General features: G+C 39.5%; 1 protein-coding gene across 1 annotated transcript in view; it reads right to left on the reverse strand.

Moving 5' to 3' along the window:
- The window catches only part of CACNA2D3 (calcium voltage-gated channel auxiliary subunit alpha2delta 3), a gene marked incomplete at both ends in the record, with an annotated part of 933,053 nt that overhangs the window by 579,323 nt on the left and 327,297 nt on the right, over positions 1-26,433 (reverse strand). The window lies entirely within an intron of this gene.

Here is a 26,433-nt window from a genome sequence, read left to right on the forward strand (position 1 = left end):
CAGCCATTGAAGAGAAAAAGTTGGCTCACATAAGTAAATTTCTTTCCCTTCCAAAAATAAAAATGGCAACATCAGCATAATTACTGTTTTGTTTTTCTTTTTCTGTTAGCTTGTGGTTTCCTTCACAACAATGGGCGGTATAACTCACTTAGCAATGCTATCCTATAGAAAGAACCTGAAATTAATGGTATAAAGATCAATTAATTTAAGACATGTTTTTGGTTGTGTGCGCGTGTGTGTGTGTGTGTGTTTATTATAGAGTTTTTTGAAACAAGGTCTCATTAGGTTGCAGAGTGACAGGCTCTGCTGCTGTGGCTGGCCGTAGATCTGTGATCCTCCTATGACTTATTTTTAACATTTTCTTTCAATTCTATCCTTTATTCAATAACAGTAACAACAACAGCAAAAGGTTCAGACAATACTGCTATGGTACTCAGACTTAGTGGATTTTACTTGTGTAGAATATAGATTGAGTCCTTTAAAATAAATTTTAAAAGAACATCTTATAAAGTAAAATTTTACTGATAAAGACACTAAGACTACCCTAAGTAACTACTTGACCAAGAATCGTCTTTGAGTCAAGTCTTGCCTAAAATCTAAACCATCTAAATATTTTTAGATACTTTTCAGAGAGCCAATGAGGCTTATTCTGCCTAAACTAATTTGAGTGACATTTTCTGCCACATGCAACTGAAAAGAACCTGTCTAGATAAATGTATAAAATGAAAGGTCTAAATTAGGCAATGTTGTGGGTTGAATTATATCCCCCCCCCAAAAAAAAAATATGCCGAAGTCCTAACTCTGAGGTTGTGATCACATTTGGAAATCAAGTCTTTGTAGATGGACTAAATTAAATTAATATGCAGTCATGCTGGATCATGGTGGCTCCTAAATATAACATGGCTATTCTTATAATAAAAGAAGACAGCCACTTGTGGTGGTGCATGCTTGTAATCCCAGTACTTGGGAAACTGAAACAGGAGGATCACAGGTTCGAGGACAGCCTCAGCAAATAGTGAAACTCTCATCAACCTAATGAGATCCTGTTTCAAAATAAAATTAAAATAGAGCTGGGGTGTAGATTAGAGGTAGAACACACCTGGGTTCAATCCACAGTAACACAAAAATAAATAATAAATAAATAATAAATAAATAAATAAATAAATGGAGAAGACAAAGAGATACAAACAAACACATAAGAAAGATTGCCAAGTGAAGAAGCAGAAATAAGCAGAGGCATGCCAAAGACTGCCAGCCACCACTAGAAGCTAGAAGAAGCAAGGAAGGATTCTCCTCTATGGGTTTCAGAGGGAGCGCTTCCCAGGTGACATGTCATTTTTAGTATTCTTGCCTCCGGAATCCTGAGCTTATAAACCCCTGCTGTCTTAAACATTAGCTTATGGTAGTTTTGTTACAACAGCCCTTGGGAATTCATACAAATGTTTCACCAGGAAGTGGAGGGCTGCTGTGGCAAATGCCTTAAAGTATGGCAGTGGCTTTGGAATTGGGTCATAGGTGAAGAATGGAAAAATTTAGAAACACATGATAGAGAAATCCGGGGATGACTTGAAGAAGCATAAATATAGGTTCTAGAGGCAATTACAGTGAGGGCTCACAAAGAAAACTGAAAAAAAAAGCTATCATCTTATAAAGTCAAATATATACCATCATGCACAGAATGTTGTAAGAAATAGGAATAGTAAACATTATGAACATGTTACTGGACAAAGGAGGAAAGGAAAGGTTATTAAATACTAGAAGACACAAAAGAAAAGAACACTGGAGGAAATAGTAGAGTTTGTAGGTAGGTTTGTATTTAGATACAAGAGTAACAAAAAGTTGGCATTAAGGTTTTTACTTGCCTTATTATCCAATAACAGGAAAATTGACTGAGTTTTATTTTCCACTGGGTGAAGAGTAGAACTGGTAAGTGATAAAGCTGGTTGTTTACCTAAGAAAACTTTAAAGCAAAGTGCAGAAGGTACAACCAAATTTCTCCTTGTTGCTTATAGGTAAACTCAAGAAAGAAGAGATAATTGAGGCTAGAATTGCTAAACAACAACAACAAAAAAAAAAAAATCAACACTTGGTGAGTTGAAAACATTTAGACTATCTGGATAGGAAAAAAGAGATAGTACACTTTGAAAGAACACCAATTGTGTGGTTATATGAGCTTCAGTTGAAGATATTAGGCACATGGACTCATTAATCCATTCAGCCATCTAAGCAGAGGACAGGAAAAGAGATTACTCAGACTCTGTGGAAGACCTTTCTGTTTAAAGGCATGGATTCCCTGGACAATCATGGAACACTAGCAAAGTGTTCCATGATTATGTAAGAAGAAACATTGCTATTCAGGCAGGGAAAGGGACAGATGCAGGAGGAAATGAAGAATGACTGTAAAAGCAGGGCTATCAAATCAGAAATCAGAGAAAGCAAAGCCAGGAGAGTGGGGTTGCTAACCATCCCCAGAAGGTGGAGCCTGGAGCCACAATTATTCTCAGCTCTGGAGACAATAAAATTGTCCCTGTTGTGTTGTATAACCTGGCTTGGTACCCAAGATCCTCTCATTCCTTCTAGTTTCTACCATTTGGAATAAGAATATCTTACTTAAGACTGTCCTACTATTATATTTAAAATATATAACTGCCTGGCATGGTGGCACACGCTTGTAATCCCCGTGCTTGGGAGGTGGAGACAGGAGGATCATGCTGGTTCGAAGCCAGCCGTGCTGGCTTAAGAGACCCTGTTTCCAAATAAAAATATAAAAATGGGTCTGGGAGTGTAGCCTGGAGGTAGAAGGGTTTCCAGGAACCCCAGTACCACCAATATATGTGTGTGTGTACACACGTGCGCGCGCGCGCGCGCGCGCGCGCGTGTGTGTGTGTGTGTGTGTGTATGCTTCTCAGTTCCTCAAATAAAGAATTTTGTTACAGTTTTACCCAGCCCTGCTTAAGTCAGGATTTCTATGTTTTCTTTCATATGTGGAGACTAGAAAGAAAATAAGAAACAAAAAAAGACTACAAATAAATGAAAAAAAGAAACCGTAGAATAGTGGAAGGGAATTGGGGGGGGGGGGGGCTCAAGGAAGGAAATAGCTCAAATAATGTTATGTTGTCCATATATGAGGCATCACCACCAATCTCACTAGCATGTACAGAGAAGGAGGAGGGAGAGCAGGATGGGATGCTAAAAAAATATAATAGTACTGTATGCACATATGTTTGTATCACTGAGCCTCACTGTGATGTATAATTCCTATGCACTAATATAAGTATTAATAAAAAAGATTTGGGGGAATGTCAAGATGGGGTTGAGTGTGATTTTCATCTGGATTGACCTGAATTTGGGAGGGGCAGAGAGTATACTATTGTGTGTTGAGTTGTGTCCCACCCAAAATATATGTTAGCATCCCTGGCCCCAGGTAGCTGTTAATGTGACTTCTAGACTGTAGAACTATGAGATAACAAATTCTTGATGTTTTATGCTATCAAATGATACTTTTTCATGAAAACACGAGGAAACTCATATAGAAAAAGACTCATCCAGCTTCCAGCTTTGCAGAGCCATTAGCAATCTGTGACCTGTGAATCTGATTTTCAGATTAGCTTAGCTTGTGAAGGGGGAGAAAGAAATTACGTAGGTAAATATTATAATAAGTATTTCTTCCACAAACAAGTGGTTCCAATTATTCCCATTTATAGATAAAAAGCCCCAGAGAGAGAACAAATCATAGAGCTTGTGCATATATATTTACTTAGATACAGAGTGACATAAAATTGGCACCGCAGGCATTTCCTTAATATAAGGGAAAGTGAGTTTGAAAGAAAATGTGAAACACAAAATTAGCAAATCATTTTCATTGAAAAACATCAAGAAAAACGTACTGTGCTCTTTCAGTGGAAGGAATTTGCCTTGCCCTATGTGCTGGGCTACACATGGAGATAAATTCCTGTATTTCGCCAATTCTTCAATATTTGTCAGCAAGAACAATTCCTTTGCTTTTAGACTGTTTATATCAGAAGCAGCCAGGGTTCCCTCGCCTATGTTTTGCACTTCCTCCCTATGAGAAGTAATAACTGAGTGGGATCAGTAACAGAATGCATTCTGGTTCTCATATGTAGCTCTTCCGTTCCCTCTTATTCCAACCTGGCATATATAACTAAAAGACTCAAAACTACAGCCTAACTGTGACATTAAAAAGCAATCTGCTATTTCTTGGTTTCCACGGAGGGTTTGACTGAATGAAACTAACCACTCTGAAATAAATAAATTCAAGATAAAGTCCCTTATGGTTCCATAGTACTCATCAGTGGATTCATCTTTAGTCAAACTGACATGTGAAGAGACATGAGATAACTGAAGATAAACCAGTATCCACACACATTATTGGTGCTCCTCTACTGGATGTTCTTGTGTGGCCTGCCTGGGATGGAAAAACAAGACCCGTGATGAAGAAATAATGTAAAAGGGCAGCACCTACTAAAAGGGCAGAGCTCAGACGCTAACACCTGAGATGGCAAGGGTTTGAAGGTGTTTGATCCATAGGCCACAGGTGAACAAAAAGAGAAGAAAACATACCAGTGAGAACATGGCATGGCCTACTCATTTTCTGCTTGGTAGTTCCCTGGCACTTTTCTGGAAGGGACATTTGTAAATCAGTGCCTTTCACTACTCCTTACCCTGCCTTTTATTGTGCCCTCCAGTGGTTCCCACCACCATGCACACTACCTGAAGTGAATATGGGACCTGAAGCAGGCAGAACTTACCTGAGAGTAAGACAATACCAAAGAAGAAGAAATTGGCGAAGGGTAAGAGTGAGTGCCCAGGTCCTGAAGACATTGTTCAAACTTCTAGATCAAACAGGGCCTAGAATGTGGATCTCCAGGAGGTGGCTCCAGATCCTGAGCTAAGTGACATTTGTTAGGTCATTCAGAGGTGACAGGACTCGGTTCTCAGACCTGCGCTTCGAGCTGCCAAAGGAGTACCTTCCTCTCTGCTAGGCTTGACCTGAGAGGACTTGGGGAGGGAATGGTGGGACTTGAGCTTGTTTGACAATGGACAGTCGAGGAAGATGGAGCTGAACCTGGCAGATGGCAAAGCAAGAGCCCGTATTTTTAATTTTTTTTATTTTTTTACAGTATTAATAAAATTTATTTGGCAGGTTAACAACAGTAACATATGAAAGAGATAATAAAAGGAGGAGTTTATATAATAAACATTGGAAAGAAAGGATGGAAAGATTTTTGAATTACTTAATGATTTTTATACTTTTTAAGTAGTCTGTTTAATATGACTGATTATATCTAGTTGTTGGTTTCCGACTTATATTTTAAGTTTTCCCTTCAGCATCTTATTATGAAACATTTCTAGTAAATACTAAAGTAAGGGAGCCAGGAGTGGCGGCGTACGCTAGTAATACCAGCATTTGAAAGTCCGAGACAGGAGAAGGCAGTTTGTGGACAGTCTCAGCTACTTAGTGAGGCTCTGTGCAACTCAGTGAGACCCTGTTTCAAAATAAAGAATAAAAAACTGGGGCTGGGTGTGTAGCTCAGAGGTAGAATGCTCCTGGGTTCCATCCTCAGTACCACTGTAAAGGGGATTTTTAAAAAATATTTTTCACTCTACTTTTTTATTTTTTTATTTTTTGTGTAGCTTTATTTTTTCAATATCATAGCAATTTATCAAAAATTAACAATGATGATCTCACATAACAGATTAATTTGTCTAATATCAAACTTTTGATCACTTAGAGATAACATTTCAATATTTCTTTTTAGTTTTCTTTCTTACCAGAGGATATTTTCTCTTTGTTTTTTTAAGGTGAACTATCATACATTTATTTATTTTATTTCAGAAGAAATCTATCCTAACAAGAAATATGAACTCTAAATACCCAAAACAATCTTAAGAAAGAACACAGCTAGAAGATGTACATTTTCTGATTTCAAACCTTATAAAGCTACAATAGTTGAAACAGTGTAGTACTGCTATAAAGGCATGTATATAAACCAGTGGAGTAAAATAAAAAGCCTAAAAATAAATTCTCCCATATATGGTCAAGTTATTTTTGACAAGGTTTCCAAGAACATTTGGTGGAGGAAATAATAATCTTTTCACTAAATATTGTTGGAAAAATAATAATTACATGAAAAAGAATAAAATTGGACCCTTACCTAACACCATATACAAATATTAACTAAAAATAGATGAAAGACCTAAATGTAAATCTTAAGACTATAAACTTTTAGAAGAAAATCTGGGTCATAAAACTCCACAACATTGAAATTGGCAGTGATTTCTTAGATATGATTCCAAAGGCATAGGCAACAAAATATTAAACAAACAAAATTTATAAGAAAATAAAAAATGTACATCCAAAAACAATGTAAATAGAATTAAAAGTTACTGATAGAATGGGATAAAATATTTCCAAATGCTATATCTGAAGGTATACTAATATTCAAAATAGAAATCCTAAAATTAGCTACAATAAAAGCAAACAATACAATTTAGAAACAGATAAAAGACTAAAATAGATAATGAATCTCCAAAGATTTTTATATAACCAATAAACACATGAATATCACTCATCATTATCATAATATAACTAATAATTAAGGAAATACAAATAAAAACTACAGTGAAATACTACTTCACATTTGTTAGGATGGCTGCTTAACATGAATTACCTTGCTCCAGCTCTTTCCCTTGAGTTTGTTACTCTCTTCACTTGTTAAGTGTGCTTTTTGTAAGCAGCAGATGGATGGATTCTGGTTTTTAATCCATTTTGCTGCTTTATGCCTTTTTATTGGGGAATTTAATCCATTTACAATCAATGTGATTATTGAAAGATAACTTTTAATTCCTAACAAGTTACAATTTTATTTCTGTTTGAAATACCATTTATTCTTCTTTCCTTAGTTGTCTTCTGGATGGAAAGTCTTGTTTATCTGGTTCTGCTATGTATTACCTATTTCTTCTTTACAGATAATCTCTTTGAGTATTTTCTCTAGCGCTGGTTTTGAAGACATAAATTCCTTCAGTTTCTGTTTGTCATGGAAGCTTATTTCCCCATCTAATTTGATAGATAGTTTTGCTGGGTAGGAAAGTTTTGGCTGGAAGTTGTTTTCTTTAATAATTTGGAATATGTTACTCCAAGCCCTTCTGGCTTTCATGACTTGGTTTGAGAAGTCTGGAGTAATTCTAATTGGTTTGCCTCTGAATGTCACTTGGCCCTTTGTTTTTGTTGCCTTTAAGATTCTCTGCTTGGCTCCACATTGGTCATTTTGACAATTATGTGTTGTGGGGAACCTCTTCTCTGATCCTGTCCAAAGGGAGTTCTATAAGTTTCCTGGACCTGTATATCGACCTCTTGCTCTATGTTTGGAAATTTTTCTGCTATTATTTCTTTGAAGATATTATTGATCCCTTTGGTTTCACCTTCTTTTCCCTCCTCTATTCTGATTATTCTTAGGTTAGCTCTCTTAAAATGGGCCCATATTTCTTCAATGTCAGATTCCTGCTGTCTGCTATTTTTTTCTAAGTTATAACTTATGCGTTCATTTTTAGAGTATTCATCTTCTAGGAGAGAGATTCTATTCTCCATGTGGTCTAATTGATTGTTTATACTTTGAATTGATGCCTTTACCTCAATGATTGCATTCTTTATTTCTTTTAGACTCTCTTTAAATTATTTTCAAAGGTACTGTATTATTTCTACAGTTATATTCCTGATTTGATCTTCTGGAAATCTCTGAATTTCTGTGTTATCAGGTTCTGATAATATGGGATTGTGGGCATTCATTGCTCCGTCGTTATTTCTCTTTCCCATGATTTCAGAAGTTTGTGCCTTCCCTTGGTTCTTCCCGGGGTCACCACAACTTCACTTAGGGTGCTCTGGATCTCAAGTCTGTAGTAATCTCAGCTGCCACCACTCCTTTACTGGGTTGTATCGTAAAGTCTCAGACCCAGGGAGTTAATCGAGGGTGCGTGAGACCGTGGGGGTTCCGGGCTGGGTGTTTTCCCACAGGGAGCTGCAACTAGGGTGTGGTATCTCTGCCACTGCTTCTCCTTCACTGGGTTGGACTGCAAAATTTCAGACCCAGGGAGATTATCAAAGCTGCACAAGTCCCTGGCTGTGCAGTGCTGGGATTTCTCCTTTAAGGGGCCACAATTTCACTTATTGTTATTGTGCACGCTGATCTGGAGCTGTCACAGGCATGGTGAACTTGCTGCTGGCAATATGGCACTGCTGCCATGCCCTCTGCCGTGAGGCTGGTGCATTTCTTTTCTGGTTTTGAGCTCCGTTCTGAGTCCCTGGAAGGCGTGATGAGCTTGACCACTGGGAGTTTTAGACGTTCTCTGCGCTGAAAGAACTGCTGAATTACACCCAAATGATCCGCAGCTGCTCACTTCAGCTCCTTGTTTACCTTTCCTCTCTGGATCCTGGTGCTTTGAGGCAAGATGGTGCCATTGTGGCTCCACAATGTGGGCTGGTTTCTTTTCTGGTCTCTGGTTGTTCTTCTAGTCTTCCTTTTCTATATCCCTTGGTTTTACACTTTCTTTTTTTTTTTTTTTTTTTTGGTGGTACTGGGGTTCCTGGAAGCCCTTCTATCTCTGGGCTACACTCCCAGACCTATTTTTACATTTTTATTTGGAAACAGGGTCTCCTAAACCAGTGCACGCAGCTGGCTTTAAACCTGCATGATCCTCCTGTCTCTGCCTCCCAAGCACGGGGATTACAAGTGTGCGCCACCACGCCCAGCTCTTGGTTTTACATTTTTTATTTCTCTTCTGATAATGTTTTCTGGCTATGAAAATGCTGATTTTGTGGCAATAGAGATCGAGTGTTAGTGGGACTCATGAATGCTGCTTTTCTCGGTTGCCATCTTCCTGGAAGTTCATGTTTTTTATTTTTATTTAGTGTGTGTGTGTGTGTGTGCGCGCGCGCTACTGCGAATTGAACCCAGGGGTGTTCTACCTCTAAGCTACATCCCCAGCCCTATTTTTTATTTTTTATTTTTTATTTTGAAGCAGGGTCTCACTGCATTGCTGAGGATGTCCACAACGTGCAGTCTCTTCCCTCAGCCTCCTAAGTACTGCGATTATAAGCATGCGCCACCACACCTGCCTTTCTCATGTTCCTCTGACCTCAACCGAGCCTCTGTGTTTCTTCTCAGCTGATGTCTGGTCTCCCCCAGGCCCTTGTATAGATCCCTTGTGGCTAGACAATAGTGTGCTGAGTAATCTGTTACTGGAAACCAAACATGGCCTTTACTATGGTTAAACTCAGCATGAGTCAGTTTTTCAGGAATTCTCCCAGAAGCATCTCTGAAGGACTTGAATTCATTGTGGAGACTCCAAGGCCAATATTATAATTAATCTTAATTCAGTAACCTGGAATGTCCAAAAATATCAAGAAATAAAAGAGCAAAAGGGGCCTGGTGTGGTAATGTATTCCTGTAATCTCAGTTTTTGTGAGGCTGAGACAGGAGGATCACAGGTTCAAAGCTAGCCTCAGCAACTTAGTGAGACCTTGTTTCCAGGGAAATAGATGGAACTAGAGGACATTATGCTAAGTGAGATTAGTCAGTCACAAAATATAAGAAATCAGATGCTTTCCCTAATATGTGAGAGCTAAGGAGAAATGGGTCATAGGAGTAACTCTAGATGAAAAAGGAAATCCTATAGAGGAGCAAACAAGACAACCTAAAGGAGGAGAAAGGAGGAGGGAAGAAGAAAAATCTCTAAAACACACAATGTACTTAAACATATCGAAGTCAACCACTAAGCCAAGCAAGGGAAGGAAAGATGGGGAGGGAATGGGGTGGGAATTGGGTAGGGTTAAATTAGTGATGTGTACATGTACGTACACACAAGTCTTTTACCCCAATATGATGTATGAATATAATGCACCAATAAAAAATTTAATAATAAATAAATATAATAAAAATAAATAAAATAAAAAACAAATAAAATAAAATAAAATAAAATATACAAAGGCCTGGGTTGTTGGGTTTTGGGGAGGACGTACCTCCAAAAAATAAAATCCAAAGTTTGGTTCACAGTGATATGGGCCATTATAAAAGAGATGACTCTTCAGCATTCTTCTACCCCTGCCAAACCATTATTTCCCAAAACACAGAAAAGCCAGACTCTCTGGCTTATATTTGCCCTGATGTACAACTGTGTTTTTTGTACAAACTAAGCAGCATCTTGTGTGAGTGTCGCAGGAGCATCAGATGGGTGTCCCGCTGTCATCATTCAATGCTGACAAGAAGCTAAATAAGCAAAAGCTCTGTATGGCTCCCAGGCCACAGAGGACCCGCCACATCACATGACAGCCCACTTCTGTGGTCTGGCTTGCAATCCCTGTGTATGTGACATTTGACTGACACACAAAACCCTGGAAATAGTTTGTTTTCTGGAAACTCCTCACATAGCTATTTGAGGTTGTTAGCCTTGAACCAGTCCTGAAATAGCCTTGACATGATTACTCTTCAGACAATTTGCTCGTCCAAGATTTTCCTCCTCCTTCTCCTCATCTTCTTCTTTTTCTCCTTCTTTTTTCTTCCTCTTCCTCCTCCTCCTCTTCCTCCTCCTCCTCCTCTCCTCCTCCTCCTCCTTCTTCTTCTTCTCCTCCTCCTCCTCCTCTTCCTCTTCCTCCTCCTCCTCCTCCTCTTCCTCTTCCTCCTCCTCCTCCTCCTCCTCTTCCTCCTCCTCCTTCTTTTTCTCAAACTTTTCCTAAATTTAACCTTCTTGGCAAATCTTCTACATTCAACCATTAAAATTCAATTTCTGGGATGTTTCTGTCCTTAAAATCAGTTTGAAAGAAAGTAAAAATCTATAGCTGCCAGTCAAGTAGTAATTCTCATCTATTTTGAATTGTAACTGATTGGCACTAAGTTGTATGACACTGATCAAAGAAAACAGCTCTTGGTACTAGGTTCACAACAACTGAAGACAAGGTCAGTCATTAACGGAGAAGAATGCTTAGCCTAGTGTGTAATTAATCTAGATGTCAATATTTGGCTTAGAAAATGTTCTTTTTGGTCCTGGCATAGTGGTGCATGCTTGTAATCCCCGCGCTTGGGAGGTGGAGACAGGAGGATCGCGCAGGTTCGAAGCCAGCCGCACTGGCTTAAGAGACCCTGTTTCCAAAAATAAAAAAGTATAAAATAGGTCTGGGAGTGTAGCCCGGAGGTAGAAGGGCTTTCAGGAACCCCAGTACCACCAAAAAAAGAAAAGAAAAAGAAAGAGAAAATGTTTTTTGGGGGGTATCCTTTTCCTGATCTCACCTTGAAAAATTTGGAATATGAAAAAGGCCTCATCTGTGAATCCAAGAGTTCAGAGACACCCGCTCAGTGCTCCATCTGCCAACCACCTTGTTGAATTGGGGAGAGGGCTAGTTTTGCACAGGTGTCTCAGAGCAGGGGCCAGAAGGGCAATGGGGGTCAGATATGTGGGGTCTCACACCTCATAGGTGCCCCTAGCATTGCGGGGATAGGAGATGAGAAGGTCATCCTCAAGCTGAATTCTGAGAAGGTGAAAACCCCGCAGTCCCCAGGCTTTTTAAATTATTATCATTTAGAAAACCTGTCAAGAAAACTTCAGCACAAATATGATATAATCAAAGAGAGGAAGAACTCCTGAAGGAAAGGACACAGGAACCATGGACAGTCAAAAATGCAAACGTAACTAGTGGTAACATCAATCAATTATGGGTGGGAATCTTGTCTATATTGTTCCTTGTCTCTCCCTGAATTTTTTTTTTGTGTGTGTGTGGTCCTGGGGCAGAACCCAGGGGCTTTTCTACCTCCAGGCTATACCCCCAGACCTATTTTATACTTTATTTGGAAACAGAGTCTCACTAAGTTGCTGAGAGCCTCACTAAGTAGCTGAGACTGGCTTCAAACCTGTGCAATCCTCCTGTCTCAGCCTCCCAAGGCAGGGATTACAAGCATGCGCCACCACACCCAGCTCTCCTTGAATATTTTAAAGAAAAGGCAGCAGTATAGCAGGGGAAGGAGCCTGATCGCAGGCAGCACACTGAGCTTCTCGCCTTCACCCTGGCCCCTCGCCATTCATGAGGCCTTTTCTAAGCATGTCCCTCTCAAGGCCTTCGTGTCTTGATGCAGAGAGAGGCCTTTCTTCTCTGTGCTCTGTGAACTTTCCTTCCCCCAGGGAAGTTTTTGGCCAAGTTGGCCAAAGCTGGAACTGAACAGGCAAGGGCACTGGCTCTGCTCCTGCGTGTGTGTTAAAGGCAGACGGACAGCAGAGCTGTCGGGACACAGATTGCTGACTATAAAGCCTCTCATAAAACCACAGACATCTCCCAGTAGGACATGGAGCTGCCTCCTCTGCCATCAAAACAGGTGACAGAAGCCAGAGCTGAGGCAATCACACAGTTAACCTGGGTGCTCCTGGACACCCCTGCCATCCATTCGTTCAGGTCACCTATGTGCCCGGGCAGCTTCTGCAGTAAGTTGAGGGAAAGAATAAAAGGAGATGGTGCCTGCTTTTATGGCGTTCTGAGACATACAGGTGAGAGGTCTTGCAAACACGCTCTCATCAAACCATGGGTGAAACGGCAGGAACCAAAGACATAACATTGCTGAGCCACTGCCTCTCCTCCCACCTCACTTGTATCTGTTTTTTTCCTGACTGCCACAATGAGACATGTTTGCAACTAAAAACTTAACACATTAGAGAAATACAACACCCAAACTGTAAGTCCCTCAACACTTCCCACTCCCTCTCTTTCCGATATAATCAGTGGCAATAATGATGTAGACTCTCTAATTTCTCTCCATTCATAACATATGTATGAATGTTGATAATCAAACACACCTGCACATACAATCACATATATATATACACATATATGTGTATATTATGTACACACACAGAAATAAGTATGTGTGGAATAAATATACATGCACATATTTACACACATATATTTATTCTCTGTGTGTTCTTTGCAAGTTGCTGTGAGTTAGCTGAGAGTTTCTATGAGTTCCTAAGAGTTAGCCTACCTCAGACCTGGTTTCTTAAGAGTATTAGAAGTCAAGCATTCCTGAGAGCCCATCCTGAGCTTAGTCTGTAGGCATGTTATGTTTGGCCCAAGTAGTGAGCCGTATGTACAGTGTTTTGAATTTTAATTAGTTGCCAACATTTTTTTCATTGGATGGTTTGCATCAAAATCTAGATTTCCAAGCTCCAAAAATGGCAAACCTATCTTTTCCAGTACAGCTGTGGCCAGAGCAGAGCAGTGGTGGCCTCTTGGGCAAGGAGGAGTTGTGTTTTTTCAGGCACGTGCCCTACCAACTAAACTCTGACCTGTGTCTCAGAGCCACTACCACTTGTTACTTGATACCACTTCAATGTGACTGGGATCTGCTACCTGCGTAGCACAGGTGGATTCTGGATCCATACCTTCTGATACCTTCGGTTCAGATTCAGCCTCCTTTACAAGAGGCAGAGCATACTGCTTAAGAAAGTGGTGAGAGGAAGGAGGAGAGGGTGGCTCTGCAGAGGACAGAGTTTGCAAGCTACACTTGGAGAGGTAGACTCTTCCCTAAGAAAGACATTATCTATCTCTGAAGCAACAGGAAATGAAATTTGCTTGTTTCTAACAAGAAAACCATAGGAGTAGCAGTGAGTGGCAAGGCAAGCTATAAGCAAGGACTCATTAGCTCTCCAACTATGATATTCAGAAACAGAAAGTTTTGAAGGCACCCAAATCCAGGAGGCTGGCCACTAACTGGAAACAGACAAGAGCGAGAGTTCGGTGTCCTTGAGCATCTCTTGGAGAGAAAGAGTTCAGCACTGTGGGTGCCAGATGTACATTACTTGGTCTCCTATATTTGGTACCAAATTAGGAGGTAGCTGTCATTGGACAGAATGAGACAGAAAAATGCAAGAAAAGAAATCATCCAGTTTATGAGAAGGGTCCCTGTGCCAGCCAGAGTTTTTTTAATTGCAATAAAAAGATTCTGACTGTGGTAACTTTAACCAAGAGGAGATCTTTTTGAAAGCAAACTCAGGACCTCCCAACAAGAAGATTAAAGAACAAAACTTGAGAAAGACAAAACTAAGGCCATCTCAAATTTCTAAGTAGCAGGAATTGTTTTATGTTGGGGTTTGAAAAATGGCAGAGAAATAGTATCTGGGATACTGGGCTTCAATTAAAGTCCTGAGAACGTCAAGGTCAAGGGTGTGGGTCAGTCCCCCTCCTCACGGCTGGAACCTTGATTAATATCACCAGACAAGGAAATTCACTGTAAAGCATTGGAAAGAAGGTGTGAAGAGGATGAGAGAAACAGTGCCCCGCTCCTTGCCCCGCTTACATGACACGACTCAGGTGGCTGCTATTTACATGTCTTTCTGGGATCAACCGAGCATCGCTGGGTGGTTTCAAGTATGCTGCAAATGTTGCACAACATGATGAGAAAACCCAGAAGTAAAGAGAATGGTAATAAATACAACCAAATCTTTATCCTGCTCTTCCCAAAACAAAGCAGTGGCATATTTTGCAAGAGAATGCTACAAAGCAAAGATGACTTTGTGGTCACTTTGATCTGTGGCCCATGATTCAGATCAAAGGAAGTAACTGTGACAGTCCTTCCTTCTCCCAGTCTTTCCTATCTGCCTTCAGAAAGACAAGACATGGCAGGAGAAAAAACTTTAACACTATGCAGTTGACCTGGTGAGCAAGGGAAAGCAAACCCCTGCGAGCACATCTGCAAATACAAGGTGGAACAGGATGCTGCCCAGCTCTGCTCCTCCATGTAAACACTGGGCAGACATCAAGTGAGGGGAAGCAAGCACTCTTATCTCGGAAGCTCTTAAACAATGAAAAACCATACATGGGGTTCACCCCCATCTATGGGGATCTCATATACAGAAACTGGAGCCTCCCAGTCATGAATTTTGCAACAAATTTGCCACAACCTAAGATGTTGCCCAAGTGATCTGTGGCTCACTACATGCTCCCTACCTGCCCCATCTGTCACGCAAAAATGCATATACTTTATGTGACACAACTAAAGAACCACAGAAGAAGACAGGCGGCTGGTTGTATGGAAGAAGTTCTGATCTGAACAGAATTCTACCTGTTCTTCTTCACCAATCCAATTAAAGAAGTCCTGTTCTCCAGCAACGGATTCCCTTTGTCATCTTCCCCACTTTCATTCAGTACCTACCATGTGCCAGGAGTTTCCCACATATTACATCTTTAATTGGTCCATTTCCTACATGTAGCTATTACTAGGCACTTCTATAGACAAGGTCCACTCAGAAAGAGATGGGTACACTCAGGTTCTCAAGAAGCTACCAAATGGTGGGACAGGTTTCACAACAAAACCGCCTGAGCACTTTTCATTTTTTATCTTGACAGCAACTCACAAACAGGATGGCTAAAAGAAAGACAGGGCCCCATTTTTCAGAGGACCTGGCGTAGTTCTGTACATGCAATCTTTGCCCTGTTCTTATGGACTGAAGGCTGCACCACATGCACAAATGATTGACTGGATGAATTAAAGATGGATGGACGAATGGATGGATGGATAAATCGGGTCTTGGAGAAGTAACTGAATTAAGCTCTATGAATTAAGTAGCAGAAATTGCTACTCTCCAGCTATAAATGCCAGTCTATCAACAATGTACTCGGCTACGAGGAATGGAAAAGTCACTCAACAGTGGCTAAAATAGGTAAGTTTTTTGTTTTCCTCATGAATAGTGATGTCCAGAAGTGGGCGTCATTCAGAGGTCACTTCTGAGGGCTCAGATGACCAATGAGGAACACCACTGAAGTATGATCTCCTACGTTCTCAGTGGCCCATCCTTAGTCTGTAGCTTGCATCCATGACAACAAAATGGCCACTCCATCTCCAGACACAGCATTTGTGTTCCAGGCAGAAGGAAGGGAAAAGTAAAGGTATTTCTAAGTTTTTGTTTTTAAGTGATTAAAAAAAAAGTCTCCAATGCCCCAATGGCCACAATTAGGTCACAGGGGCATTCAGAGATGCATGGGAGGCTAAGAATTCAAGGGGAAAAGGCACAGGAGCATAAGTGTGGAAGGGGCACTTGAATTATCCTATGGAGTCAACCATCATGGGTTCATTACTTAAGTCTATATCAATAATTTTAGCATATTTGAGCAAAGAGAACAGATCTTTGTGGTTTTCTTTGCTCAAGAGCCAATATAAAAATCATGCACAAATAGAGACTTGAAAGTAAAAGTTTCTGTCTTTACCATGCCAATCAAATATATCATCCTTCATAATTTATTCACCCCCCAGGCCTTTGTTGGGTCAAGGATAATCTTTTCAGTGAATGATATCTGGCACATAAAAAGCACTTAGAAATGTTTTGAGTTGAACTGGATCACATTTGTCTAATAATGAAAGAGAAAATTGCTTCCTGAATGTTGAGTGCAATGGCTTCAAAAGAACAGAAGATGCTACCCTTACAGTGTTTGTAATCCAGAAAGAGAGCTCAGGAAAGGCAGTATAGGTGACACAACTTTCACTTGCTAAACTGTGGCAAGAAGACAAAGGCAATGTAAACATAGGAAAATGCAGCTGGACCAGGCTGAGCTTCCTAGGGAGGGTGGGGCTTTGGACTGGGCTTGGAAGACAGACACTTGCTGATGCTCATATCTCTCCCTCTGGGAAAACTGGAAGGTCAGAGCTGGCTGATTTTCCTACTAGTGCCTCAAGCTACATGTTATAAACACTGTCCCCTGAAGAGCTCATGTATTAATGTTCAGAGCTGATGAATTTAAGTCATGAGAATTGTAATCTCATCAGTGTATAAATCCAATGTGATGGATTTACTGGATGGTAACCTGGCAGGTGGGGTGTGGCTGAGAAAGCTGGGTCCCTGGGGTGTGGCCTGAGGACTGTGCTGTCATCTTTAAATCCCCTTGCTTGAATCAAAACTACACTGAGATTCCATCTAACACCAGTCAGAGTGGCAAGCATAAATAAATCAAACAACAAATGCTGGTGAGGATGTGGGGAAAGAGGAACTCTTTTACACTGTTGGTGGGAGTGCAAACTAGTTCAACCACTATGAAGATCTGTGTGGAGATTCCTAAGAACATTAGGAATAGATCCACCATACGATCCAGCTCTACCACTCCTGGGTATTTTTCCAAGAGGGTTGAATCCAGAGAACTATAGCAACATATGCATACCTATGTTCATAGCAGCACAATTTGTAATAGCCAAAATATGGAACCAACCCAGGTCTCCATCAACAGATGAATGGATAGCAAAACTGTGGGAAATACACACAATGGAATTCTACTCAGCCATAAAGAAGAACCAAGTCATATATTTTGCAAGAAGATGGAAAGTCCTGGAGAGCATTATGTTAAGTGAGATCAGCCAAGCACAGAAGAAGGTACATATGTTCCCTCTAATATGCCCAAACTAGGGAACATAGAGGATACCAGTGGTACTCCAGGTAATGGAGGGGAAATACCAGCAAAGCTTGAATGGAAAGATAGGGGAGGAGGAAGACTGAACTTGATTAATGAGGGTCTATATCCGAATATGTGTAAAATTATGAATATGGCATGGTTACCCTGGACAATTATTGTTGAGAGGGGGAAAGGGAAAACAGGGGGGGGGGAGGGCATCAAGTATAGTTTAAATGTATACCATTTATGTTCAATAAAATTTTTTTAAAAAGTGTTCTGGAAAACAAAAATAAATAAATAAATAAATAAATAAATAAATAAATAAATCCCCTTGCTTGTTTGCTGGGGTCTCTTGCTTCTGGCCTCTGTGATGTGAGAGCAGAGACTTGCTCTCTCCCTGTCTCTGCTTCTGGCCACCATGCCCTGAGATCTACAAACCCATTGGACATAGGTTGAACCCTGAAATCTCAAAAAAAAAAAAAAAAAAAAACTTTGAGCAAATAAATATACCTTCCTCTTGTTTGTATAGTCAGGCTTTTTGGATTATAGCAGTGAGAATGTTAACCAAGACATTATAGGAAACCTTTGTACTTCCAAGTATGAAGGCCAGACGCTCTGGGCCAGGCTGGAACTCTGTTCCCAGATAGCAAGAGATGGGGGTCAAGCAGGGAACTGGCAGGAGCACAGGACAAGGGTGTGTACAAGTCAAGGGTCATGGCAGGACCCTGCCCTGTTGGGTCTGGCATAATCCACAGGGGAGTGGAGATGAGGCTGGCAGGCGAGACTAGATGACACAGGAAGGTAAGGAGGAGGCTGGACTTGTAGGTCTCAGGCCATCAGAGAGACCCTGGCTTATTATTATTACAGGGACATGTTGTTGATGTTACATTGGAGAAACACTTCAGACAGTTTTTGGGCAGGGTAGTGGCAAAGGTGGAATAAGAAGAAAAAGATGGGAGCAGATTCTGCTACTTACTGTTCTCCCTTGGTGGGAAAAGGTATATCCTGATGTAAACAGCTACTAGCCTCCTCTACCTCTGTCTCCCTGGGGCCTATTTAAGACACAAACCAGTTGCACCTAAATCCTTTAGTCCACTAGCTGCTATCCCTGGCCTCAGAAAGGGCCTGCATTCTTAGCAAAGTAGAGAAACCAGGTCTGCAATGCGGAGGCTGAAAGGAAAGCAGCAGGTACCCGTGCACAGGAGAAGCTGCCTTGACTGCCAGGAGGTATCTGCTCCCCGCCCCAGGCCCTTGGGTGGCTTATGTATTCTGCAGTCCTTGGGTGCCAGGAGATAATTATCCTGAAATGAAAAGTAAATTTTCTTTTTGCAGGCCAGTCTGAGTGGTTTCTTCTTCTACCTGCAAGCGCAGTAACCACAAAGGAGACAAGATATTTAAAAACAAGCCAAACATGGTGGTACCTGCCTGTACTCTCAGTATGTAAGAACCTGAGACAAGAGGATGGCCAATTTTAGCCCAGCCTCAGCAACTTAACAAGATTCTCAGAAACTCACTTAGAGCCTCTTTCAAAAGAAAAAGGGCTGGGGGTGTAGCTCAGAATTAGACTGTCCCTGTGTTCAGTCCTAAATACAAAAAATACATATATACATACACAGATATATACATATATTTGTGTGTGTGTGTGTATGTATATATATATATATATATATATATATATATATATATATATATACATTTCCAACTAAAACATTGTGTGACCTAGGGTAGCTAGCTGAAGTGTCCAGAGGATGGGAGGCAGGCATGCCAAAGCTGCTGGGCACTATGAAAGTAATGAGGCCATTTCACAGCTGTTCATCTTGAGACAATGTGGTTCCATCCAGTCAAGGAGACTGCTCCCAACTATTCAACTGGCTCATACCATCATCCTCACATTTCTTGTGTAAAGTCACAGGATACAAAAAGTGTAGGCATGCTCATTCTTTCCAGTATTCAGCTCTTAACAAAGCTACCAGAAAACTATAGCAAAATGTATAATCTACCGAAATAAAAATGGCAGATTAATCTTTTTGGTGTATGTAAAGCTTGGATCAAGTACATCATTTGCGAAGATGATCACCAGTCTATTAGTGTTTCCCTTAATGATTGCTAAATTGCTCCTTTAATGGATAATTAATGCATTTAATGCCTCTTACTATTATGATTACTTTTATGCAAATGTAGAATGATAATAGCTGACAGACACAATACTCCCTTTATCATAATTTAGCCATCTAAATGCCCTTGCTACAAGAGACAGGTCACCTTCCATTCTTTTAATAATAATTCAATCCAGTCTTTCTTTAAAAAAAGAAATCTGCATTAATTATACTTTGATTTCTCAGAGAGCTCTTCCGTCTCTAGGGAAGTCCCTCTAAAAATGCAGTGAGAGTTCATCGTGATATCCTATGGCAACACTCTCTCAGTAAAGTTTTCAAATTGATAATTATTTGTAAAAGACTTCATGGCCCTTTTCTGGGAACCAATATAGGTAAATCACTCATCCTAAATCAAACCATGAAACATAAATTAATAACTAAAACCCCTTATACATCAGTTCCCAAGTTATTTTACTATGTAATTATATTGCAATAATTTCACATATTATTTTTAAATGCACTACTTCATAGTTAAATAGGAATCTACAAAAAAAGTTTCTTTTAAAAAAATTTACCTACAAACCAACAGAAGAGCACTATAAGAATACGAGAGTGACTGTTCCTCTTCTCTACTTTTTCCTTTGGAATTAAAACCATTCTTTTTTTCAGAGAAATTTCAGGTAGCCATTCAATCATTACTAATTTTTATGTCTATTTATTTTTAATATTTTCTTTAAAACACTTCTCTAATAGAACTCATATATGCATTGTACATATATCTCTCCATATTCACACCATCCCCCACCACTCTGTCTTCTCCCAGCCAAGAGTGAGGATGGACCAACCTACACACACTCTTAGCCAGGGAGTCTTGTTGCCTTCACCACGTGATCACAGAGTTGGTGCTTCTGGCCACTACTCCTTCAGTTTCCTGACGAGCTATGACGCACTACCTTAGGTCACTAGAGGGTGCAGGAGTTCATATCCATACATGAATCAAAGCATCAAGGAAGGATGAAAAGATGATGGCAAAAAGAAATCTTTCTAGTACTCCTGTGCATCCTTGTGGAAATGGATTGGCAATGGGGATCTTTGTGCAGAACGAAAACATTTCTTGAACATCTTTGTGGTCTGGGAAGAATGACTTGATATTATCTGAATCTCTAGGATGAAGGCCTGCCATGATATATGAGGACTGTTTCCTGATTCTCCTAGGGCTTGTATTTCTAAGAAAGCAACCCCTGTTATATGGGTTCTATAAGAATCTGACTTAACATATGGGCAAGGGAACAATACAGGGGAAAATGCCCATGAGGGTTTATTTTAATTAGAAAAATTCAAAAACAAGCACGTGTGCACACGTGCACCTATATCTCTCCATATTCACACCATCCCACACACACATACACACATTCACACATCCTGAGGAGCCTCTAACAAGCATATCCATTTTGCATTGTTTGTAATGGCTAAAGTCTGGGAAAATGTCTTGGAAAAATGTCAACAAAGGAACAAAAGATGAGTTGTACTATTTTTTCCCATCTAGCAGTAGTTATGAGAAATCACTGTAAAAACATTGAATTAAAAAATCAAGTGTGGCCGGGCGTGGAGGCACACGCTTGTAATTCCCATGCTTGGGAGGTGGAGACAGGAGGATTGTGCTGGTTCAGAGCCAGCCTTGCTGGCTTAAGAGACCCTGTTTCCAAATAAAAATATAAAAATATGTCTGGGAGTGTAGCCCGGACATAAGGGCTTTCATGAACCCCAGTACCACCAATAAATAAATAAATAAATAAATAAATAAATAAATAAATAAAACCAAGTGCAGAATGTCATGTATAGTATAGTGTGTAATCATTGATGTAAAATCCTCAGAAGCTAAAATTGCATTTCCCAAGGTGTATAAGTATATTGCCAGGCTCTGAAAAGTGCTAAGAAGAATTACCAATTGAAAATAGTGACTGCCGTAGATATTACAGCATATGTGCATAGTTTACCACAGTCCACTGATATAGATATTCTACCACTTTCAGTTACTTTGCCCTCTTCATTTTTTATGTGTCTACTCTATATACATTGAGCACCACATCTGTGGTTTTATAAGTTTTGTCTAGATCATTGGACATGATTTAAGAAACTTTTGAGCCGGGCGTGGGCACACTTGTAATCCCGGCGCTTGGGAGGCAGAGACAGGAGGATCGGGCAGGTTCGAAGCCAGCTGTGCGCGCTGGCTTAGGAGACCCTGTTTCCAAATAAAAATGTAAAAATAGGTCTGGGAGTGTAGCCCAGAGGTAGAAGGGCTTCCAGGAACCCCAGTATCACCAAAAAATAAAAAATAAAAAAAGAAAGAAACTTTTGAAAATAATCTATTACATGTATCTTTATTTCTACTGTTCTGATGTTCTTGCCTTTCTAAAGTTCCAAATCCTCCGTCTGCTATTATTTCCTAAGTATTTAAAGAAGTTATTTTAGTCAATCTTTAAAGGAATATCATATAGCAAAAAAAATATATTAGTATTTCATAGTCTGAGAATTTTTTTTTATTTTTCACTCATTCCTGAAAGATAGCCTCAGTACAATTGATCGTGCTTTTCCTCAGTACTTAAAAAATGCTTCACCACTTCCTCTGGCCTCCATGGCTTTAGAGTAAAGATCTGTAGTCATTCAAATAGATTCCTCTACATGGAGTTCTTTTTATTATCTTATTTGAAATTTACTCAGCTTTTTTTTTTTTTTTTTTGGTGGTACTGGGGTTCCTAGAAACCCTTCTACTTCCGAGCTATACTCCCAGACACCTATTTTTAATATTTTTATTTGGAAACAGGGTCTCTTAAGCCAGCGAGGCTGGCTTCAAACCTGCTTGATCCTCCTTCTCCGCTTCCCAAACGCGGAAATTACAAGTATGAGCCACTGCCCGGCCACTTTTTGAATCAGTAATTTTACATATTTCACCAAATTTAAGAAGTTTTCAATCACTTTGAATACTTTGTTAGTCTCTTTCCTCTCCTCTAGATTTTTTTTTTGTGTGTGTGTGTGATAGAAACACTAGTTATTTGTCTATTTTTTTCACAGGTACCCTGGGTCTGCATTTTATTATTTTGGTAATTTTTGTTTCATTTTGTTCTTTGAATCTACTTCTGTTTTTCAGACTTTGTAAGTTTAGGGTAATTTCTATTAATGTATCCTCAAGTTCTTTGATTCTATACCCTTGTGATCTCCATCCACACTGCATAGTCCATTCACTGAAGATTTTTGTTTTGTTTTGTTTTTTACTTTGGTAATTTATTTTTCAGTTCTATAATTTACACTTGATTCCCTTTTAAAATAATTTCTATATGTTAGCTAAGATTTCCTAATTTCACTGATAATTAATGAACTTGTAATTGCTTGTTAAAGTGTTCCATGACTTCTTCTTCAAAATCCTTGCTAAATAATTTCTTCTTGATTCATGTCAACTGCATTTGTCATTAAAGTATGATTTTCTTCTGTTTTTGTTTTGTTTTGTTTTGTTTTGCGGTACTGAGGATGGAACCCAGGGGCATTCTACCTCCAAGCTACACCCCAGCCCTATATTTTTATTCCTTATTTTGGAACAGTTGCAAAGGGCCTCACTAGGTAGCTGAAATTGTCTGAAAACCACGATCCGATCCTCCTGTCTCAGACTCCCAGAGAGCTGGGATTATAAGCGTGTGCCACCACGCCCAGCTATTGATTTTCTTATTGTTTCCTAGACAGTTAGCACATTACATTATGAGACTCTGGATCTTACTTAACCTTTTCATTAGTAGTCATTCCCCTGCCAAGGTCTGGCAGGGGAGCCAGCCTATGTTATCTTCATGCTGGGCTCCATCAATACCGTCTCAGCACAGGGGGAGCATGGAGTCTCACTGCCCTGCTGCATTCAGATGTGGCAGAAGTTCCACTCTCACCTTGGCCTGCTGACATCTTTGCCTGTGAAAGTGGGCTCTAATTCACCTCAACTTTTTGCCTTTAAGTGGGAGTATACAGCCAGTTTCCCCACTGGATCCCACTGCCACTGGTGGAGTAGGGCTGGAGAAGTGACACACTGCTCAGTTTTTGCAGAAATCCAACCTTGCTAAGTCCTTTTGATCCACTGGAGAGGGTAGCAGAGTGCTCACTAGCCTGCTTCACACCACTTGGTCCACACTGATGATGCAGACGGGCGCATAGGGCAAGAAGTCAGCTCTCGGTTTTAGCTCTGCTGAATTCTCAGGGGGCGGAGGAATAGCTTTTTCCAGTGGTACTCTCCTAGTATAGAATGAATACCAAAAAGGTTTTCTGTTGTTAAGCCACATTTCTCTCAATCTTTTTTTAGAGGAAAGAGGGTTTTCTTGCAGTTTGTACCTGTTGGAGGACCAGGTGGGAGGCTTCTAGAATGCTCTGTTCCTGATGTATAAAACATAATGAGGAAACCCAGGGGAACCACCTCCTGGGTTGTCCCTCACGTCCACAGATCTTTGGGCCATCTGTCTCCATCTTTCCCCCATCCAAAGTCTTCCTATACTCATTTGTCAGGTGATGTCTAGAGATTGTAGTTAGAAGAGAGAAGACGTGAGTGCAATGGGGCTAGCTCCATCTTGGCTGGAACTGGAATAATGTTGTTCACTAGAACAATAATGTTCTAACATTTCTCATTCACAAAAGCCAAAAGACTATTTGGTCAAAAAAAAGTAACTTCTCAAAGAAATATCTGAAGAAAATGACGTCACCATTTCCAGAATATTCTCATTAATTTCATATCTACTTAGTTTTAGGCACAGGTGAGACCCTGATGCTACAGCCACAAAGAAGACAACAGATGCTTTCTCTATGCTCATACAGTCTACAACTAGAAGAAGAGATAAATAACGAACAAGTTTGGAAGTACCTCGCTAGACACAACTGCAATTAGCTGTAGTCATGGTCCCAGGAAGCTTTATTTGTTCCTTCTCCTCCCAACCACCGATGTCAAATTAAACTCAATGAAGGGTCACTTAATTATTCATTTCACAAATGAATTTTTTTTGCTTTGAATCAAAGCATCAGCATGATAATAATATTTCTGATTAAATTGTTAGCCCACCCAAATTTAAAACTTTTTATTACTGTTGTTTTTAAAGAACTCTATCAGTTATTTTGACCCAAGGAAAAGACATGGTGAAAAAGACCATGACTTCAAGCAAGACTTAGGCCTGCATTTAAACACACAGAGATGGAAACCCAGAAGATGCAATGCAAAGAGCTTGTTAGGGAAACTTCCAAAGTGTCAATCTTTACTCCATTTTCATTTTGTATTTTAATTAAAATAAATTGGATGCAGGCAGCTTTTCTTAAAATCAATGCCTTAAGCAATTTAGAAAAAATATATATATATATATATATACAGCAGCAATAATATATGCATGCTGAAAGCCTCACATTCTTAATACATTTGGAAGGTTTCGATAAAACCTTAACAGAATCTTAACCAAGCCTGAGTGGGGAGAAACACATGAAATGGTTCTGCTGTCACCAAACATCCCATGAAACGTGATTTCAGTGCTTTTGTTTCTAGCATCCTCCTTCTTTAAAGTGAATTACGGTATTTTTGGAAATCATATTGTATTCTAGAATTCACTTCATTACAGAAATATATCTGCATTTATTTTTGCTGTATTTTATTTTGATAACAGCATCTGAAAACACAAAATTGGTTGAGGGAGTAGAAGAAAAATTCAACATTTGTTTATCCCAAATCAGAAACAGATTCCTTATTTATTTTCTGATAATGAAATATATATATGTATATATATAAAATACCATCATAAAATTAGAAAGTATAAAAGGATTTAATTTTTACATAGTTCTAAATCTGCCATGCCAGTAATTTATGGTCTTTAGATTTATGTCTATGAACATACACATTTATAAAAATATGAATACAAATAAAGATCAATTTGCAGTTTTTATTTTGTTTTGCCTGGGAATGTAGCATAGCTCTTCCTCCATATTAATGAACACAGGTAAACTTAATTATAATGTAAACTATTATAATGTAAACTATAATTTTAATGTATTAGCTCTTACAGTAAATAATTAATTGCCAAGTAAATTTCTATAATAACAATCAAATAATGTAGAAAACTCTCCACGGACAGGGTCTATATATGATAAAGACTGGAAGAGCTGGTCCTGCCAGAGCTATTACAAGTCTGAGGAAACTCCAGGAGGCAACTGGTTTTGAAGTTTACTGCATGGTAGACTCTGGGTATATCTGAGGTCCCAGAATATTCAACACCCATCAAGAAAACAACTATGTGTAGGACTCAACCAATTGTTTCCTTGGAGCCATTAATCAAAGATATAAAACACAGTTATTTGATGGTGTCAATTCCAAATGTTGGCTCTGGAGACAAAAAGTTCTGAATCACAAAATTCAATGAGATTCTATTTTATTTATTTATTTATTATTATTATTTTTTTTTTTTTTTTTGGCTGTACTGGGGATAGAATGCAGGGGAATTCTACCCCTGAGCTACACTCCCAGCCATATTTTTTTTATTCTTTATTTTGAAACAGGGTCTCACTGAGTTGCAAAGGGCCTTACTAAGTAACTGAGGCTGGCAGCGAACCGCAATACTCCTGTCTCAGCCTCCCAACTGCTGAAATTACAAGCGTGTGCCACCATGTCTGGCTTATTGAGATTCTTAATAATTTTGGTGCAAAGAATTCTGAATGAGGCCAGCAACTTTATTGAAGCAGTATTATTGACCCAACTCCAAGGCTTTCAACACTTAAATTGCAGAGGAGGAAAAATACCAGTAATTTTTCTGAACGTAAAAAATAGTAATGCTACATTTTGGTAGATCTGCAGAGAGTAATTTCTATCAAAAGAGATACCTCATAAATAATCATAAGTGCACATAT

This window comes from Muscardinus avellanarius (genome assembly GCF_963383645.1).
Source record: "Muscardinus avellanarius genome assembly, chromosome: 18".
NCBI lineage: Eukaryota > Metazoa > Chordata > Mammalia > Rodentia > Gliridae > Muscardinus > Muscardinus avellanarius.